Genomic DNA, 17,929 nt, shown 5'->3' on the forward strand with positions numbered 1-17,929 from the left:
AGTTGCACCTCTCAGCACATTAACATCCAAAAGTCTCTCTTTCGCACGCCTGTCAATTAACACGTAATCCAATAACGCTCTCTGGCCATCTCTCCTACTTACATAAGTATACTTATGTATATCTCGCTTTTTAAACCAGGTATTCCCAATCATCAGTCCTTTTTCAGCACATAAATCTACAAGCTCTTCACCATATATCATCCCTGGGGATAGGGGAGAAAGAATACTTCCCACGTATTTCCTGCGTGTCGTAGAAGGCGATTAAAGGAGGAGGGAGCAGGGGGGTCGTTTTTTAATTTTCCGAAAGAGGAATAGAGAAGGGGGCCAAGTGAGGATGTTCCCTCAAAGGCTCAGTCCTTTGTTCTTAACGCTACCTCACTAACGCGGGAAATGGCAAATTGTATGATATATAAATATATATATATATATATATATATATATATATATATATATATATATATATATATATACATATATATATATATATATATATATATATATATACATATATATATATATATATATATATATATATATATATATATATATATATATATATATATATATATATATATATATATATATATTTGTTTATTGTGCTTTGTCGCTGTCTCCCGCATTTGCGAGGTAGCGCAAGGAAACAGAAGAAAGAAATGGCCCAACCCACCCCCATACACATGTATATACACACACGTCCACACACGCAAACATACACACCCATACATCTCAATGTACACATATATATATACACACACAGACACATACATATATACCCATGCACACAATTCACACTGCCTGCCTTTATTCATTCCCATCGCCACCTCGCCACACATGGAATACCATCCCCCTCCCCCCTCATGTGTGCGAGGTAGCGCTAGGAAAAGATAAAGGCCCCATTCGTTCACACTCAGTCTCCAGCTGTCATGCAATAATGTCCGAAACTACAGCTCCCTTTCCACATCCAGGCCCCACACAACTTTCCATGGTTTACCCCAGACGCTTCACATGCCCTAATTCAATCCACTGACAGCACGTCAACCCCGGTATATCACATCGATCCAATTTACTCTATTCCTTGCCCGCCTTTCACCCTCCTGCATGTTCAGGCCCCGATCACTCAAAATCTTTTTCATTCCATCTTTCCACCTCCAATTTGGTCTCCCACTTCTCCTTGTTCCCTCCACCTCCGACACATATATCCTCTTGGTCAATCTTTCCTCACTCATTCTCTCCATTTGCCCAAACCATTTCAAAACACCCTCTTCTGCTCTCTCAACCACGCTCTTTTTATTTCCACACATCTCTCTTACCCTTACATTATTTACTCGATCAAACCACCTCACACCACACATTGTCCTTAAACATCTCATTTCCAGCACATCCACCCTCCTGCGCACAACTCTATCCATAGCTCACGCCTCGCAACCACACAACATTGTTGGAACCACTATTCCTTCAAACATACCCATTTTTGCTTTCCGAGATAATGTTCTCGACTTCCACACATTCTTCAGTGCTCCCAGGATTTTCGCCCCCTCCCCCACCCTATGATTTATTTCCGCTTCCATGGTTCCATCCGCTGCCAGATCCACTCCCAGATATCTAAAACACTTTACTTCCTCCAGTTTTTCTCTATTTAAACTTACCTCCCAATTGACTTGACCCTCAACCCTACTGCACCTAATAACCTTGCTCTTATTCACATTTACTCTTAACTTTCTTCTTTCACACACTACCAAACTCAGTCACCAGCTTCTGCAGTTTCTCACATGAATCAGCCACCAGCGCTGTATCATCAGCGAACAACAACTGACTCACTTCCCAAGCTCTCTCATCCACAACAGACTTCATACTTGCCCCTCTTTCCAAAACTCTTGCATTCACCTCCCTAACAACCCCATCCATAAACAAATTAAACAACCATGGAGACATCACACACCCCTGCCGCAAACCTACATTCACTGAGAACCAATCACTTTCCTCCCTTCCTACACGTACACGTGGCTTACATCCTGGATAAAAACTTTTCACTGCTTCTAACAAGTTGCCTCCCATACCATATATTCTTAATACTTTCCACAGAGCATCTCCATCAACTCTATCATATGCCTTCTCCAGATCCATAAATGCTACATACAAATCCATTTGCTTTTCTAAGTATTTCTCACATACATTCTTCAAAGCAAACACCTGATTCACACATCCTCTACCACTTCTGAAACCACACTGCTCTTCCCCAATCTGATGCTCTGTACATATATATATATATATATATATATGTAGATAATGAAATACATATACATGCCAATATAAAGGCGTGCTTAATACTTATATGCAAAGTGCGGAGGAGGGTGAATGCGATATGAATTAAATGTTTGAGGAAAATATATGGTGTGAGGAGGGGTGATTCAATAAGCATTAACAGGGTAAGAAAGAGATGTGTTTTAATAAGAAAAATATAGTTGAGAGAGCTGAAGAATGAGTGCTGAAATGGTTTGGACATATGGAGAGGATGAACAAGGAGAGGTTGACAAAGAGGATGTACGTGTCAGAAGTGTAGGGATCATGGAGAAGGGGAAGACCGATTTTGAGATGGAAGGATGAAGTGAAAGAGGTTTTGAGTGCTCGGGGACTGAGCATACAAGAGGGTGCAAGGCGTGCACGGGATAGAGTAAATTGGACGAAGTAGTATACAGGGGAGACGCGCTATCAGTTGGCTGAAACAAAGCGTTTGATTAGGCGATCCACCAATCTTCACATCACCACGGGCCATAAATACACTGAAAATCCTAACTAATTAATGAACAACACATTCATCCCTTTTCTTAAGATCAACTGTAGTCCCATATACTTCAGCCGCACATCATCTTACATATATATAAAGGCAAAGGGGATAAGAGTGAGTGCTCAAATTACAGAGGTATAAGTTTGTTGAGTATTCCTGGTAAATTATATGGGAGGGTATTGATTGAGAGGGTGAAGGCATGTACAGAGCATCAGATTGGGGAAGAGCAGTGTGGTTTCAGAAGTGGTAGAGGATGTGTGGATCAGGTGTTTGCTTTGAAGAATGTATGTGAGAAATACTTAGAAAAGCAAATGGATTTGTATGTAGCATTTATGGATCTGGAGAAGGCATATGATAGAGTTGATAGAGATGCTCTGTGGAAGGTATTAAGAATATATGGTGTGGGAGGAAAGTTGTTAGAAGCAGTGAAAAGTTTTTATCGAGGATGTAAGGCATGTGTACGTGTCGGAAGAGAGGAAAGTGATTGGTTCTCAGTGAATGTAGGTTTGCGGCAGGGGTGTGTGATGTCTCCATGGTTGTTTAATTTGTTTATGGATGGGGTTGTTAGGGAGGTAAATGCAAGAGTTTTGGAAAGAGGGGCAAGTATGAAGTCTGTTGGGGATGAGAGAGCTTGGGAAGTGAGTCAGTTGTTGTTCGCTGATGATACAGCGCTGGTGGCTGATTCATGTGAGAAACTGCAGAAGCTGGTGACTGAGTTTGGTAAAGTGTGTGGAAGAAGAAAGTTAAGAGTAAATGTGAATAAGAGCAAGGTTATTAGGTACAGTAGGGTTGAGGGTCAAGTCAATTGGGAGGTGAGTTTGAATGGAGAAAAACTGGAGGAAGTGAAGTGTTTTAGATATCTGGGAGTGGATCTGGCAGCGGATGGAACTATGGAAGCGGAAGTGGATCATAGGGTGGGGGAGGGTGCGAAAATTCTGGGGGCCTTGAAGAATGTGTGGAAGTCGAGAACATTATCTCGGAAAGCAAAAATGGGTATGTTTGAAGGAATAGTGGTTCCAACAATGTTGTATGGTTGCGAGGCGTGGGCTATGGATAGAGTTGTGCGCAGGAGGATGGATGTGCTGGAAATGAGATGTTTGAGGACAATGTGTGGTGTGAGGTGGTTTGATCGAGTGAGTAAGGTAAGGGTAAGAGAGATGTGTGGAAATAAAAAGAGCGTGGTTGAGAGAGCAGAAGAGGGTGTTCTGAAGTGGTTTGGGCACATGGAGAGAATGAGTGAGGAAAGATTGACCAAGAGGATATATGTGTCGGAGGTGGAGGGAACGAGGAGAAGAGGGAGACCAAATTGGAGGTGGAAAGATGGAGTGAAAAAGATTTTGTGTGATCGGGGCCTGAACATGCAGGAGGGTGAAAGGAGGGCAAGGAATAGAGTGAATTGGAGCGATGTGGTATACCGGGGTTGACGTGCTGTCAGTGGATTGAATCAAGGCATGTGAAGCGTCTGGGGTAAAACATGGAAAGCTGTGTAGGTATGTATATTTGCGTGTGTGGACGTATGTATATACATGTGTATGGGGGTGGGTTGGGCCATTTCTTTCGTCTGTTTCCTTGCGCTACCTCGCAAACGCGGGAGACAGCTAAATATATATATATATATATATATATATATATATATATATATATATATATATATATATATATATATATATATATATATATATATATCTTTTTCTTTCTTTCATACTATTCGCCATTTCCCGCGTTAGCAAGGTAGCGTTAAGAACAGAGGACTGGGCCTCTGAGGGAATGTCCTCACCTGGCCTCGTTCTCTGTTCCTTCTTTTGGAAAATAAAAAAAAAACGAGAGGGGAGGATTTCCAGCCCCCCGCTCCCTCCCCTTTTAGTCGCCTTCTACGACACGCAGGGAATACGTGGGAAGTATTCTTTCTCCCCTATCCCCAGGGATAAATATATATATATATATATATATATATATATATATATATATATATATATATATATATATATATATATATACATATATATATAAATATATATATATATATATATATATATATATATTTTTTTTTTTTTTTTTTTATACTTTGTCGCTGTCTCCCGCGTTTGCGAGGTAGCGCAAGGAAACAGACGAAAGAAATGGCCCAACCCCCCCCCCCCATACACATGTACATACACACGTCCACACACGCAAATATACATACCTACACAGCTTTCCATGGTTTACCCCAGACGCTTCACATGCCTTGCTTCAATCCACTGACAGCACGTCAACCCCTGTATACCACATGACTCCAATTCACTCTATTTCTTGCCCTCCTTTCACCCTCCTGCATGTTCAGGCCCCGATCACACAAAATCTTTTTCACTCCATCTTTCCACCTCCAATTTGGTCTCCCTCTTCTCCTCGTTCCCTCCACCTCCGACACATATATCCTCTTGGTCAATCTCTCCTCACTCATTCTCTCCATGTGCCCAAACCATTTCAAAACACCCTCTTCTGCTCTCTCAACCACGCTCTTTTTATTTCCACACATCTCTCTTACCCTTACGTTACTTACTCGATCAAACCACCTCACACCACACATTGTCCTCAAACATCTCATTTCCAGCACATCCATCCTCCTGCGCACATCTCTATCCATAGCCCACGCCTCGCAACCATACAGTATTGTTGGAACCACTATTCCCTCAAACATACCCATTTTTGCTTTCCGAGATAATGTTCTCGACTTCCACACATTTTTCAAGGCTCCCAGAATTTTCGCCCCCTCCCCCACCCTATGATCCACTTCCGCTTCCATGGTTCCATCCGCTGACAGATCCACTCCCAGATATCTAAAACACTTCACTTCCTCCAGTTTTTCTCCATTCAAACTCACCTCCCAATTGACTTGACCCTCACCCCTACTGTACCTAATAACCTTGCTCTTATTCACATTTACTCTCAACTTTCTTCTTCCACACACTTTACCAAACTCAGTCACCAGCTTCTGCAGTTTCTCACATGAATCAGCCACCAGCGCTGTATCATCAGCGAACAACAATTGACTCACTTCCCAAGCTCTCTCATCCCCAACAGACTTCATACTTGCCCCTCTTTCCAGGACTCTTGCATTTACCTCCTTTACAACCCCATCCATAAACAAATTAAACAACCATGGAGACATCACACACCCCTGCCGCAAACCTACATTCACTGAGAACCAATCACTTTCCTCTCTTCCTACACGTACACATGCCTTACATCCTCGATAAAAACTTTTCACTGCTTCTAACAACTTGCCTCCCACACCATATATTCTTAATACCTTCCACAGAGCATCTCTATCAACTCTATCATATGCCTTCTCCAGATCCATAAATGCTACATACAAATCCATTTGCTTTTCTAAGTATTTCTCACATACATTCTTCAAAGCAAACACCTGATCCACACATCCTCTACCACTTCTGAAACCGCACTGCTCTTCCCCAATCTGATGCTCTGTACATGCCTTCACCCTCTCAATCAATATATATATATATATATATATATACCCTACAACCAATTTTTATGAAAGAATACTGGTGTTATCCAGGACATCTTTCTAAGGGCTCCTGCAGCTCAAGCCTGCACTGCTTTCAGAAGGAAAATGTGGACCTCTTTGGACTGTAAAGTTCTTTGTCGAAACTTTATTTCCAATAATACAGCCTCGCTGAAGGTGACATTTCACACGCTGTGTAACATCTTGCAGGCGGAGCTCGTTAACACTTCTACGGCTCAGTCATCTTTTCTTAACGTTACCTCACTCACGGGGAAAATTACACACACACACACATATATATATATATATATATATATATATATATATATATATATATATATATTTTTTTTTTTTTTTTTTTTTTTTTTTTTTTTTTCATACTATTCGCCATTTCCCGCGATAGCGAGGTAGCGTTAAGAACAGAGGACTGGGCCCTTGAGGGAATATCCTCACCTGGCCCTCTTCTCTGTTCCTTCTTTTGGAAAATTAAAAAAAAAACAAAAAAAAACGAGAGGGGAGGATTTCCAGCCCCCCGCTCCCTCCCCCTTTAGTCGCCTTCTACGACACGCAGGGAATACGTGGGAAGTATTCTTAATCCCCTATCCCCAGGGATAATATATATATATATATATATATATATATATATATATATATATATATATATATATATATATATATATATATATATGATTTTTTATGCTAGTTTCCAGTTTCCTGTGTTAGCGAGGTATCACCATGGACGGACGAAAAACTGCCTCCTTAGCTCAAAGCCACTCCCTAGTGGTCATGTGAAATGCACCCAAACCACAGTACCCTATCTACAACTACGCGCCACAGACCTTTCCATGGTTTCCCCTGGCCATTTTATATGGCCTGGTTCAGTCTAACTGATAGAATGTATTCCCCTGTATACTACAACGCCCCTATTTGCTGTATCCTGTGGACGCCTCACACCCTCCTGCAAATTTAGGCCCGACGCCTCATAGCGTCTTTCATCCCCGTACCTCGGGATCGATCACAGGGGATGAGCTAGTTACACCACAGACTGGTCAAGAGTTACCCATATTAAACTACGTTTTCTTTTATTGGTGATATTCTACGTTTTCTTTGAGTGACTATATAGGGCTAACCTAGATAAAGTTTCACTCTGAATCTGCTCATGATGTCTTAAATCTCAACCAAGTACTGTGCATACGATAGTGAAATATATTGTAGCATCGAACCCAGGATCATTTGAATGACAATTGTATGAGCTAAATATAATTTCATCACGGTCTGAGATGGGCAACTTTTGACCGAATGTGACAAAAATGTTTTATGTGATACCGTGATTAACAATTCAAAAATCATCTATTGCATCAACAGCAAAGGTCATTAGCCGTTGAATTCGTTCAAAAATCAGAATATATAAGATTTCAAAAGAGTTAAAATGCTTATACATATTTTCTTTACCCCCCAAAAGTTAAAATGATAGATTTGACCAAGTCTAGATATTATTGTCATTATATTTCTAAAACAATCCCCAAATAAATCATATCCTGTATTAGGTATAAGTTCCTTCCCAAAACTAATAGAATGAAAAGCGTCGCAATTAATCTTCTCTAGATAGACTCTCAATGGTCTGTTATGCTGTCAGGGTATAAAGAGGTTCCACGTGAAACACTTTGATTCGCTTGCAATCCAATCCTAAGACCCTCTAAACCACCCAACTCTCCCTTTTCCTTCCACCATATATCACTTCCGTTATCAAGGTTCAAATTCTTTTGGAAAAGTGACCCACAAGATTGACAAGGAAAATATCCTATTCTCACCCTCACGACATGGCTTTAGACCCAATCACTCCACTATCACACCTCACACGGAACCTCACACATATCCTGATCGGTTTCACAACCAACCCCAGCTCGATATTCATCCCTGCCTCACGCTTCGGCTACCTATGTTTATAGATCCTGGTAATCCAATCCCAAACAAACACAACAATGCTAAAACAAATACACACCAATATGACACGACAAACGCTAAACACTTTGATTCGCTTGGAATCCAATCCGAAGACTCCCTCCCAACTCAGTTCTGAACATCACCCAAGAGTAATCCACCCGTCTTAAACCGCATTTCTAAGACATGTTCACACAGCACAAAAACGATCTTTACGCCAGTGAACGACAGGTCTCAGATTGATCACCTGTTAACTTTAAATGACTAGCAGGCTCTCAGATTTTTTTCGTCCTTATGTCATAGTATTTCGCTGTGAAAGAGTAAAGATCGTTTTTGTGTTGTGTGTACGTGTTACACTCCCTTGTCTCCGTACTGGACCATAGACTACAAACACCAATTCATCATATGTCAAGACCCTTTATATAAATCCACGATGCAATCTTCACAGTGAAGACACCGAACACGCACTGCCAGATTGCCCCCACGCGGCCCATATAGACACACGCACACACATCATCACTACACTTTATGACCTGTGGTCCCGTCCAGTGGACGTGACCGGCTTCCTGACGGCTACGAGGGCTCTATGGAAGCAGAAGGGAATTTCTGGGGCAGGAACCGGGAAGTGGATTTGGAGTCCAGTTTATTGAGGAGTTTGAAAAGATATATTCTATTGGATCCAAGTTAAAGTATCCTAGATATTTCATCGATATATTCCATAAGCTGGGCGAAGAAATAATTTGTGGAGTTGAAGGCAAACATCCCCTTGACCCCAAGAACCTTCTAGTTCTCCCTTTTGATAATAGTTTTACTTTACTTTCCATATCGCTTAAATCCTTTAATGTAAATGGTTCCTTCAGCAACAACAATCGCATAAAGAATATCTCAATCAGGAACTCACCGGAAAGGTATGCAGGTTGCATCTATAGAGTGCCATGTAGAAATTGTGATAAGTTTTATGTCGGGAAGACTAGTAAGGATCTTTCAGTTAGACTTGAGCAACATAGATATAGTACAAGAACAGGACAAGAATCAAATGCCTTGTTTAAACATGTTAAGAATTATGATCATTGTATTGACTGGAGTAATGCCATCAGTTATAACTCTAACTCCTGTACCACGAGAAATATCATTGAATCTTGTATCACTGAATAGACAAAGAATTGTAACTTTAATATTTATAAAGGTCTATACAAATTGAATAGCTTTATTGTTGATAGAATTTGTAAACAGCTCCCCTTCTTGTCCACATAATACTTCCATGATACGTTTGTTTTGTCAATTCTCTCATGATGATTTGGTTAATGCTAGGATGGGCTTTAAACTTGCCTGGGGACAAATCAAATTTCTTAGCATTAGCAATTGACATTCAACGACGTTACGTGTGGCATAATCAGCAGAGGGGTATAAGATAACGTGATTTTCAAGATCTATGGGGTGATCATTTTCATGACAATGTTCAGCTATCGCATTTCTGTGGTCCTCCCTGCGTACTGACTGTCGATGCCAATAACACCTTTCCGTTACAGTTTTACCGGTCTGGCTTACATGAATACATTTTTACATGCCTTGCATTCAACGGCGTAAACACTCCCAGTTGTTGCTTGATTTGGCCTATTATTTACTAAGGTCTTGCTGATATATATATATATATATATATATATATATATATATATATATATATATATATATATATGCAATTGAGTGGGAGAAGTATAAAAGAAAGAGACAGGAGGTCAAGAGAAAGGTGCAAGAGGTGAAAAAAAGGGCAAATGAGAGTTGGGGTGAGAGACTATCAGTAAATTTTAGGGAGAATAAAAAGATGTTCTGGAAGGAGGTAAATAGGGTGCGTAAGACAAGGGAGCAAATGGGAACTTCAGTGAAGGGCGTAAATGGGGAGGTGATAACAAGTAGTGGTGATGTGAGAAGGAGATGGAATGAGTATTTTGAAGGTTTGTTGAATGTGTCTGATGACAGAGTGGCAGATATAGGGTGTTTTGGTCGAGGTGGTGTGCAAAGTGAGAGGGTTAGGGAAAATGATTTGGTAAACAGAGAAGAGGTAGTAAAAGCTTTGCGGAAGATGAAAGCCGGCAAGGCAGCAGGTTTGGATGGTATTGCAGTGGAATTTATTAAAAAAGGGGGTGACTGTATTGTTGACTGGTTGGTAAGGTTATTTAATGTATGTATGACTCATGGTGAGGTGCCTGAGGATTGGCGGAATGCGTGCATAGTGCCATTGTACAAAGGCAAAGGGGATAAGAGTGAGTGCTCAAATTACAGAGGTATAAGTTTGTTGAGTATTCCTGGTAAATTATATGGGAGGGTATTGATTGAGAGGGTGAAGGCATGTACAGAGCATCAGATTGGGGAAGAGCAGTGCGGTTTCAGAAGTGGTAGAGGATGTGTGGATCAGGTGTTTGCTTTGAAGAATGTATGTGAGAAATACTTAGAAAAGCAAATGGATTTGTATGTAGCATTTATGGATCTGGAGAAGGCATATGATAGAGTTGATAGAGATGCTCTGTGGAAGGTATTAAGAATATATGGTGTGGGAGGCAAGTTGTTAGAAGCAGTGAAAAGTTTTTATCGAGGATGTAAGGCATGTGTACGTGTAGGAAGAGAGGAAAGTGATTGGTTCTCAGTGAATGTAGGTTTGCGGCAGGGGTGTGTGATGTCTCCATGGTTGTTTAATTTGTTTATGGATGGGGTTGTTAGGGAGGTGAATGCAAGAGTCTGGAAAGAGGGGCAAGTATGAAGTCTGTTGGGGATGAGAGAGCCTGGGAAGTGAGTCAGTTGTTGTTCGCTGATGATACAGCGCTGGTGGCTGATTCATGTGAGAAACTGCAGAAGCTGGTGACTGAGTTTGGTAAAGTGTGTGGAAGAAGAAAGTTAAGAGTAAATGTGAATAAGAGCAAGGTTATTAGGTACAGTAGGGTTGAGGGTCAAGTCAATTGGGAGGTAAGTTTGAATGGAGAAAAACTGGAGGAAGTGAAGTGTTTTAGATATCTGGGAGTGGATCTGTCAGCGGATGGAACCATGGAAGCGGAAGTGGATCATAGGGTGGGGGAGGGGGCGAAAATTTTGGGAGCCTTGAAAAATGTGTGGAAGTCGAGAACATTATCTCGGAAAGCAAAAATGGGTATGTTTGAAGGAATAGTGGTTCCAACAATGTTGTATGGTTGCGAGGCGTGGGCTATGGATAGAGTTGTGCGCAGGAGGATGGATGTGCTGGAAATGAGATGTTTGAGGACAATGTGTGGTGTGAGGTGGTTTGATCGAGTAAGTAACGTAAGGGTAAGAGAGATGTGTGGAAATAAAAAGAGCGTGGTTGAGAGAGCAGAAGAGGGTGTTTTGAAATGGTTTGGGCACATGGAGAGGAATGAGTGAGGAAAGATTGACCAAGAGGATATATGTGTCGGAGGTGGAGGGAACGAGGAGAAGAGGGAGACCAAATTGGAGGTGGAAAGATGGAGTGAAAAAGATTTTGTGTGATCGGGGCCTGAACATGCAGGAGGGTGTAAGGAGGGCAAGGAATAGAGTGAATTGGAGCGATGTGGTATACAGGGGTTGACGTGCTGTCAGTGGAGTGAATCAAGGCATGTGAGGCGTCTGGGGTAAACCATGGAAAGCTGTGTAGGTATGTATATTGCGTGTGTGGACGTATGTATATACATGTGTATGGGGGGGGGGGGGGTTGGGCTATTTCTTTCGTCTGTTTCCTTGCGCTACCTCGCAGACGCGGGAGACAGCGACAAAGTATAAAATATATATATAATATATATATACAGACTTATGCCTATGTAGTTTGAACATTTTTTTATCCACCTTGCTTTCATACGGTGATACTATACATTCATTCCGCCAATCCTCAGGCACTAAACTATGATCCATACATATATTGATAATCCTTACCAACCAATCAACAAGACAGTCACCCCCTTTCTCAATAAATTCAATCGCAATATTTTCCACTCCGGCCGGCTTGCCGCACTTCATCTTAAGCAAGGCTTTCACCACCTCTTCTATCTTCACCAAACCACTACTTTCTCCACTTCGCGTACCACCCTGACCAAAACACCCTACATTTGCCGCTCTATCAGCAAACACACCTAAAAGTTCTTCAAAATACTTACTCAATCTCCATCTCACTTCCTCACTACCTGTTATCACTTCCCCTTTTGCCCCCTATATCGATGTTCATATGTGTTCTCTTGTCTCTTGCACATTATTTACCTCATCCCAAAAGAGCTTTTTCACCCCATTTTCCAGTTCATGTTAACGATAGAAACTGTTGAGCGTTGTGTAATGTCCACAATCATATCTCCTCTTTAAGTCTTGTCTCATCTGTGCTCCTTTAACATCCTCAATTGCCAATGTCGAACTTACATGTTACATAACCAGACTTAATTTCCCCCAACTGGTGTATTGTATCTATGATATTCTCAATATTCATGTTAGCTCTTGTTATTTGCCAATGTCGAACTTACATATTACATAATCAGACTTAATTTCCCCCAACTGGTGTATTGTTAGCTCTTGTTAAAATCAGGTTATGATGGTGTCTCAATCTCACTCATACTAGGCTGTTCAATGAAACGCTGGGACAAGATTCACCCCCCCCCCCCTCGTATGCACTCTCAGATTCTGCCTCCATGACTCTTCCCTGCTACCTTGAGGAACGAAATTTCCCAAGTTTGTCTCTGTATAACAGACGTTCCCCATCATCAGCACTTCACCATCCCTCAGAAGTGTGTGTTGTATTGCTTCCTGCACCAACCAGACTGGTCCACCACTGTTATCACTATATCTGTTCTGGATTGTTAGACTTTCCTTCGAAAATCATAGCCTATCAACACCACTATTCACTTCTTTCCCACAGTTACTTTTCCTATTGTATATGGTTTCGATGGGCCATCTTCATCTGTCTCCAATCCACTCTATCCTCTGCCTTCACTTTTCTCTTCATACACTCCTCTAGACAAAACAGTTGAGATCCTGTCTCTTAAGTAAGCATTACTGTCACAACTCCAACAATATCAGGTCCGTTTTCCCTAATACGATCCTTAATATCCAGCTCTTTGCCTTTACTATTAGTCCATCCGCAATTGTGTGTGTGTGTGTGTGTGTGTGTGTGTGTGTGTGTGTGTAGGCTTACAGTGCTTCTTATTGTCCAATTGTTTGGGCAACAATAGACGCTCCCGGGGAACAAAACAAGGACATACGTTGTCCCGGGGCCAACTGGGTCGAAAATATCCCTTCGTTTGTGTCCATTGTTTAGGGCGGCTTAACCGCCCGCAGCGTGCCCAGCAAGTGTTGCCTCAAGGAACATGGTAAACTGCAGTTATAATGCGACTCTTAAATCCTTGAGCAGACGCCATTCTGCTCAGCGTCAAGGGGGGGCTGGAATCATTCAGCGAGGTGGTGGTGGTGAAATGATATCAGGCCTTTGTAAGAATTGCTGTGATGCTCAGCGACGATTAAATACGATACCATCATACTGCACCATGATGACTCACTGTACCATCATACTGGACCATACTGACTCACTGTACCATCATACTGCACCATGATGACCCACGGTACCGTCATACTGGACTATGACAACTCACGGTACCATCATAATGTGTGTAAGTGTGCAAGTGTGAGAAACCAAGGCGTCAACCCATCTTTCTTTGTGAAAATGTTTTGATAAACAACTTAACAATGCTTGCAAAGGAGCTGTTGACTGTGTAGATACTGCAAGAACGTCTTGCAATTTAGAGAAAGCCAGCGACTTAACCAGAGATGCAGCCATCGAACATTATGTAAAGCTATAGTGTACATATATTGCTAAGTCAAAGTCAAAATTCCCCGATGAATCATGTTAGTTTTGGAAGACACTGTACCTCGTTGCTGAGGCTCACGACCTCGTTAAATTCCCTGAGTTTCACTAATGAAAAGGATTCGCAGTGTCTATACAGCGAAGGTTGTCAGTATAAATGCATGGTAAGTGTTCTACCAAGAGCGTCTTTTGTCAATAAAAAGATACGAGATTAGATCATGACTTAATAGGTTCAATGTTCTCATTAATCTTTCTACCCTAATGTTTTAAGTGTTGGTGTCACAGTGAACCGTCTCTTCTCAGCTAGAGTGGCTCGTTGAGCATAACATTTCGTCATCCCCCAAAAAACTCCTTTTTACAGCCGAGAATTTTCCCCCCAACGAAAATACTATACTGTAAACTATGTATCTTCTCAAGTATCTCATTCAGTTATGTGTGTGTTTATGATCATTATCACTGCCTCATTAGTCTCTAGCTCATCCATCATCCACAATGAGTCTCTTGAGCAAAAATATCAGCCTAGCAAATTCACACTCTGGACGAAGTTGTTGATTAAGCCGTAATCTTTCATCATCTAAGCTTTGATGACAGATAAAGACGCCTAGTGCCTCTATTACGTTTGATACTTCCTTGAACATTTAGGAATACGGTTAAGCAGAATTTTACCCGAGGCATGAACAGCTTTAGGTAGGCTGAAAGAATGAACCCCGTAGATCCATGAATATCACTAATGCATTATTGCCTAACTTTAAAAGACGATATGGTCTTCACACTAAGGTGTACATATGACATGACACAAGGTGTACGTATGGCATGACACCACGTGTACAAGTGACATGACACCAGGTGGCATGACCAGTAGGTGCGCTTCGAGCATGACACATAGTTTACACATGGCATGAGAAAGGTTTTACCATGTGGAATGACACCGTATGTGTGGGAAGCCACAAACCAGGTGTACATGTAATGCGAGGTCCAAGTGTACATGTTGGTTGATACCAGGGGTACATGTAACACAGCATCAAATGTACACATCTCTATCAGAGGAGAACATCAAATCTATAGAATTCCACGACTCAGAGCATTCAACTCTTATATCTATAACCATATCTCCTCTCCATATGTTATGGGCGACCTTGGCTATGACCAGCTATACATCCCGGAACTTTTTTTGTATATCATCTAAATCTCCCTCTTCTCCCACCTCGTCACGTACTGTAACATGCTTTGTGACGCGTGTTACCGTACATGACAATAAAGTCTCCGGTCACACTTGATTCCAGACGGCCTCTTCCTTCAGGGCCAGTAAAAGGCGTGGTTGGTGCAGGGGTAGCGAGGGCGTGGTTGGTGCAGGGGTGGTAAGGGCGTGGTTAATGCAGGGGTGGCAAGGGCGTGGTTGGTGCAGGGGTGGCAAGGGCGTGGGACAAGCTGTGGGGGTGACGTGGGGTCGACAGGTAAGGGAGTAAGCGGAGGACAGACGACCAACCTTAAAACTCCTTCTTATGGCTGCCAGGGCTATGGATACCATGGTCTTCGCCCCTCTACAGCCATGGTTATCTGGGTCTGTGCTCAATGGACTGATCTCGGACGAATGAACTGCTAGCAGTCATATGCGGTCGCTTCACGCGTCTTCTATTTGGCGTTAAGATAGGAGAGGGGTGATGGGTGGATGGCTTGATAGACGACGGAGAGAGAGAGAGAGAGAGAGAGAGAGAGAGAGAGAGAGAGAGAGAGAGAGAGAGAGAGAGAGAGAGAGAGAGAGAATAATCATTCGTTTTTGCTAATTTCCTTGTTTCCACAGCACCTTCATGCCAAATCTAATCTCCTGTCTTAGGACACACGATGGAAATATATATCTTTCTTTCTTTCAAACTATTCGCCATTTTCCGCATTAGCAAGGTAGCGTTAAGAACAGAGGACTGGGCCTCTGAGGGAATATCCTCACCTGGCCCCCTTCTCTGTTCCTTCTTTTGGAAAATTAAAAAAAAACAAGAGGGGAGGATTTCCAGCCCCCCCCCCGCTCCCTCCCCTTTTAGTCGCCTTCTGCGACATGCAGACAATATATATGTGGGGCGTCTGGGGTAAACCATGGAAAGTTGTGTGGGGCCTGGATGTGGAAAGGGAGCTGTGGTTTCGAGCATTATTGCGTGACAGCTGGAGACTGAGCGTGAACGAATGGGGCCTTTGTTGTCTTTTCCTAGTGCTACCTCGCACACATGAGGAGGGGGGGGGGATGTTATTCCATGTGTGACGAGGTGGCGATGGGAATGAATAGGGGCAGACAGTGTGAATTGTGTGCATGGGTATATATGTATGTGTCTGTGTGTGTATATATATGTGTACATTGGGATGTATAGGTATGTATATTTGCGTGTGTGGGCGTGTGTGTGTGTACATTGTGTATGGGGGTGGGTTGGGCCATTTCTTTCGTATGTTTCCTTGCGCTACCTCGCAAACGCGGGAGACAGCGACAAAGCAATATATATATATATATATATATATATATATATATATATATATATATATATATAATCACAACATTAAGCGTGAGGGAATTCACATCAAATTAGGTTCACGACCTGTCGCTTGATGCGGTGGGCGAACACACACACACACGCCGTTGTCCTCAGCCTAAGTGGCGTCATCCGTCAACCCACAGTCGTATACGCTGAGGATGCGGTGATAAGTGTCGTCGGTCTGTGGGTAACTTTAACCATACTTATCAACTTTAATACTTGGACGACCGTGTTCTCCCGCCGTCAGTGTACATATACCCCGATAACGTGATAGTGGTGTACACGGGCTATGGCACAATGATTCGATGTCTACGTTGATGGTCGAGCGCGATAGCAGTAGCGTCGTTGCCAATGCGCTCGTTGCACAAGGCGTTGGAGCACACGTATGGCGTGAGCGGCGTGCTGAGCGGGTCCTGTGTGCCAGTCAGCGAGCCGAACGTCAACACACCAAAATTGCTGTATTGGCGTGATGGCCCAGCAGCTCTCCTCACACCATCATAGTCACAACACTTTAAAGATTAAACAGCTACTGTGATGCTTTTCTGTAACGTCTCTCGTTCACGAGGACTCCCGTCTCTGACGGTTCTCAAGAGATGTTTAGATAACTCGTCCTTAGAGCCAGAAGAACTAGTTGGCTTTGTGTTTAGATATATCTTTAGTGAGCGTTCGATAACACGTTCACTGTATGAAGCTATGGCGGAGGTCATGAGACTATAAAGTTATGCCTTATTGAATGTTTTCTGTTGACTTTTCCTCTTACACTCTGACCCCGTGAACCAAATCAGAATGTCAAAACGTCAGTTCCTTGCAACGTCAGGGGAAGAAAAAAAAGGAAATTATGAAAAATATAAACCATTAAACTTCATGGGACATGTCATGATGTCAAATATATGTCACAATGTCAAGCATATGTTATCCCGTCATATATGTCAATTTCATAACCAGCTCGCAATTCATGTGTTAAATATATTTCCCATTTTCTATATCGTAAAGCACCAGATGTTGGTTGTAGCTACTACAAACATGAGCGACTGTTATGTTCAGTTTCCTATTCCTGATTGACTCTTTGTGTTCCATTCCTTAAGCTGGTTTAATGTGGTGTTTCATTCCATAAGGTGGTGCTCTGTGGTGCTTCATTCCTTAAGCTGGTTTAATGTGGTGTTTCATTCCTTAACGTGGTTCACAGTGGTGTTTCATTCCTTAATCTGGCTCACTATGATGCTTCATTTTGGTTTTCCACTGTGGTGTTCCATTCCTTAAGCTGGTGCACTGTGGTGTCTCACTCCTTAAGCTGGTTCACTGTGGCGTTCCCTTCCCGAAGCTGGTTTAATGTGGTGTTCCATTCCTGACTCTGGGCCACT

This window comes from Panulirus ornatus, chromosome 23 (genome assembly GCF_036320965.1).
Source record: "Panulirus ornatus isolate Po-2019 chromosome 23, ASM3632096v1, whole genome shotgun sequence".
NCBI lineage: Eukaryota > Metazoa > Arthropoda > Malacostraca > Decapoda > Palinuridae > Panulirus > Panulirus ornatus.